This window comes from Solanum dulcamara, chromosome 3 (assembly GCF_947179165.1).
Source record: "Solanum dulcamara chromosome 3, daSolDulc1.2, whole genome shotgun sequence".
NCBI classification, from domain to species: Eukaryota; Viridiplantae; Streptophyta; class Magnoliopsida; order Solanales; family Solanaceae; genus Solanum; species Solanum dulcamara.
Genome location: NC_077239.1, coordinates 15,137,882 through 15,142,786, shown reverse-complemented (window position 1 = coordinate 15,142,786; position 4,905 = coordinate 15,137,882). Strand labels below are relative to the sequence as shown.

The window sequence follows — 4,905 nt, the reverse complement described above, 5'->3', positions numbered from 1 at the left end:
GGTAAGCAAACTATCTTTAGCATCGTTGGTTATGATTACATCTGGATTCTCCAGGTCAAACTCTTTCAGAACCTTAGTTTCACTTGGTTCTGGCCCATCACTCTCGACCTCATTGGCATCAGAAGATTCATTCGAGATGTAGGTCCAGCTATACTCTGCGAGGAGCAAAACTTGCGTATGGTAACCCCTGAAACTTTGTCTAGAACCGGGTGTCCAGACGTGTTGATCTCTCCCATCAGACAGATCAATAGCATCGGGCATGGGATAATGTTTGTTTGAAATCAAAGAATATTAAAATAGCGCCTTCCTCCTTTTCCAAAAGCTATTAATTTATTATAGTAACTTCTTCATCTCTGATCTGAGGATGGGAAGAAATAAATTCAACTATTTCATTGATCCAAAGATGAAAGCTCAGTTGGTAGAGAAACTTGTTTACACGCGCGCCAATGTTTTTCAAGGTTTTCATTTGGTCACTAACGGTCTAATTAGTCATATCTAATGGTACCTTAAAGAAGGTGCGCGAATTCGCTTTATGAAAGGCTCAAGAGTACACTGAGCGTAGGTTAGGGAAATCGCCCCCTTCATTGCTTCCACTCCAACTCGAACAAAAAACCATTTTGGGAATGCTTAAGTGTTAAAGGCATCCAAAATCAAAGGGGGAATATTCCCTTGCTTTGCGCCCCATTGGCCACTGCCTCCAACATCAATAGGAGCAGAAAAGGTCTGAATGAACTGGGACACCAGACTGGATCTGATTGTAACAATGGAGAAGTAGGAAGACTTTCGCCTATCCGGATTGGTTTCGCTATCACTCCCGAGGATGAGATAGCCATAGACTTTGTCTCTAGATGACTCTTCTGACCTAGTCCAGGTGGCGGTCTGTGGACTTTTATTTCTCTCCAGAAGATGCCAGTGGACTTTTCTTTTTCTCGCTATATTTCTATCATACCTGAATAATAAAAGATTGTGCCTTTTTTGTTCAACCCAAGGCAGAAGAAGAACTATAACTAGAATTCTGTGCCCCTCCCCTACACGATCTACTTTGCACATTCTATCCGCCGATGCCCGATTCCCCGACCCATTACTCATTCCTTCCTGACTCGTGGCTTGAGCCGAGTGGATGATGCGTGGCATGATATACCTGCCTAAAGTCAGTTATTACTTGTTCCATGCTCTCCTTCTAAGAAAAATATCCAAAGTTTTTATTTTTGCATCGTTGCAAGCTTGCGCTTGCCTTGTGCTTCAGCAAAATAATTGCTAACGCCCCTTGCATTTCCCTCTAGCTCCTTATATAGTGTTTCCTTCCTTGCCCGTCTTCAGCTTAGCACTAAACAAACTTGGTTGTATCTTCCCAATCCCCACACGCAATTCTAGCTCACCCTCGAATCAGGAGCGATGTCTCAAGGAGAAGCGTGATTGTGACAGGACTCAAGAAAGAAGCCCCGGCTATTCACAACGTTCGAATAAGCTACTCGACCAACTAAAGCCTCTTCGGGAGCCTGCGCCCCAGCCTTTTTGGGTCTTTCCCGGGAAAGAAAGCTACTAGGTCTTTTTTGCAGACGACTGACTTTGGAAGCGGAACACCCATTCCCTATCTCAGGTTCTCTTTTGGTTCTGCTAGTGGTCCTTCCAAGTGAGCCTCTTTCATAGGAATTTGTATCAAGATTCAAAGAATATCCTAAAAAAAAAGTTTGTCGAGGATGGAACAAAACAGAGATAGACACCTTCCAACAACGGAAACTCAAGAGGGTCGCCTTTGGAGAAGAGGAAGACTGAATTTAGCTGCCAATGCTAGTCAGCGAGCGGGAAAGAGGCTCGATCGAAAAAAGAGAAGAACTTGCTGACGAAGGACACAACTCATGGATTCTTTCATTACTGAAGGAGAGGTCGACCAGGCGTTGGCGGGGGAACGACATTGCAAACAAATAGAAAGCACCCGCCCGTTTGAGCCGAAAAGCGTACCGACTATTTGAGTCGCGTAAAGGGCCACTGCAAGTGAGCAAAGAGTTATGCTATGTATTAAGTTTGTATAATCATTCATGACTTTTTATACAGTTGTGTATACTTATATATTGATATTATGTATACGTATACACACAAACTTCTTCAAACAAAATTACCATATATACTTATACACTTTTGATTGAATCTATGTACTTATACAAACATAGATTTTTATATAATTATACAAATTATACCCCCCATCATATTTATTTATACACTGTTGATTGAATCTATATACTTATACAATCATAGATTTTTAAATAATTATACAAATTATACCCCCATCATATTTACTTATTCACTTGATTGAATGGTTATTCTTATACAAACAAAGATTTTTAGATATTTTCTTACCCAAAATTATACAAAAAATTCTTTAAATAAAAAAAGTTAGGTGTTTACAAAGGAAAAAATCAATGAAAATTCGTGTATGGAATGAAAGAATATACAATTTTTTAATCATATTGTACCCAATTTCAAATTTGATTTATACATTTCCCCATACATAAGGAATTTACCAAAAAAACAATACTAAAACAATTACGGCTTATAAAAGCTTTTCAAAGAATTCACAAATTAGTAATGTATCAAACTATTTATTATAAGAGTATTATTCAAAATAGAAATGCAAAGCATTTTCAATTCAATAGAAGTTCAACATATTAATTCAATCTATTATTCGTCAAATATCTCGAGGCTTATTCATATATGAACGCCTGTTGTGACCTGCAATTCTGCATGTAGTGCACGTATTCTTTTACATAATTCCAAACAAGTCTCTTGAACCCTTTCCGCGAGTTTTCTTCCTCGGCCTGCCAAGACGTCTCCTAAAAGTTGGAGGCAGAACTACCTCATCCAGGATGTATTCCAGTACCACCCAGTCTTTAATATCTGATAAGGGATATATTGACATTTCTTAAATCTTCAAGACAACTTCTGATTTGTACAAATTAGAGCAATATTCCTCTAATGTTAGATTTTTCGATTTCAATATGGCCCAAGCATGTTCACATGGAATTTCTTCATACTGGAACCTTCCATAAGAACATGTTTTTCTTTCTGAAGATCCACTACAAAATTTTGGCCATAGTCATTCACATTGTGTATATATGTAAAGAACAATATACAAATAAAGAATACATACCATCATTCTTGTATAAATTACTTCATTCTCTATGAATATCTGCTAATACTTTCCAATCAATGGTGTAAACGTGCCGATGGCTTCCTTTTTATAATCATAATTCCATCTTTCAAACATCAGTCTGACCTGCTTCAGAAATTCAAAGATTGACAATTCTTTAGCTGATACTAGTGTATCATTTATACTCTCTGTAATATTCTATGCCATAACCCATCCTCTATGAACATCTGCATAACACCTAGCCCAATTTTTATATCCAACCAACTCTAAGTATTCTTTTAACTCTTACATCTACCTTCTCCACAATCTTCATTAGCCTATGAAATTCAAATTTTGTGCACATTTTGGACATTGTATAGAATATAGCAATCAGCTTTTCATTTGACTTTTTGTATTTCTTTTGCACATTATTCCACAAATTCCACTTGCAAGCATAATGCGGCACATCTATATACACTCTCGCGACAATCTTTATAATGCTCTCATTTCTATCAGACACAACATACATATGACTCATTCCCAATACACCTTTTTTAGTTGTTCAAATAATCATGTCCAAGCTGCGTCATTTTCACAATAAATCATACCATATGCAAGTGGAAATATATGACCTACAAATGAATTTATATACAAATCAATATCACTGTGATTAAAAAAAGAAGTTTGGTGTTATTGATTCTGAAACATAATTAGTTCTGTATAATTTTATATATATATTCAAAATCTATAAGAATATATAGTTATATACAAAGTCTACATATACAAACATAGATATTCAAAATCAAAATGTAACATACCTACTCCATTTGTAGTACTTGCTGCAACAAAAGTTTTATTATATGGTCTTCTTAGAAAACTTTCATCGACAACAACTATAGGTCTGCAATGGCCAAATCCTTGTATAAAGTACTCAACGCAACAAACACGTACAAGAACTGATTATTAAAAGGTTTATTCAATTGTATATGAGATCCTGGATATGTTATAGACATCATATACAAATAAGCAGGCAGCTTGTTGTAGGATCCTATAGGTGTACCCTCAAATATATCAATGCCTTCTCTTTAGCCCTCCAAGCACACATGTAATTAACATTAACTTCGAGATCTAATCTCACATTATTTTTAATATCCGTAACTATATACTTTCATTTGTGATCTACAAGCTTAGGTTTGATAATCCCTCCAATCACATTACTTGTTAGTTGTTTTTGGGAATACACTTTGTCCTTCAAAGGACATGTATAATCCTTGTTGAAGGTCCTTATTTTGAACATTCCAGACTTGTTAATATTCGACCTTCATTTGTCATTCACACTCTTCAGAGAAAAATTCAAGTGTATAGCTACAGTTGAAATTCAATTCAACATATCAGTCAAAATATATAATAATACTATATACATAAATATATACAAATAATACCTGATCGCATTTGACCTCTTAGTCCTATATTGAAATCGGTGTGAAATTGCATGTTGCTCCATAATAGATTTCAGAGTAGCTTTTCCCTATATACTTGTTCCTGCTCGACATACTTAAAACATGGATTTAAAATAACCCTATCATAATACCCCGCTACAAATGCCTCAAGAGGCTCCACCAATTTTAAAATTGTCAATTGATGTGTCTCAAAATTATCAACTAAATCTGTACAAGTTGACTCTAACATACTCCCTGATGGCTAGAACTTCACAAATACCATTGTTTGGGTTACACCCATCAATTTAAGTTATACAAATTCGATATTTGTTAAAATCA

At 35.9% G+C, this 4,905-nt stretch overlaps 1 pseudogene; it reads right to left on the bottom strand.

Moving 5' to 3' along the window:
* Positions 1-1,400: 1,400 nt before the first annotated feature.
* On the bottom strand, positions 1,401-4,631 carry LOC129883477 (uncharacterized; annotated as a pseudogene).
* Between the last annotated feature and the right edge of the window lie 274 nt (positions 4,632-4,905).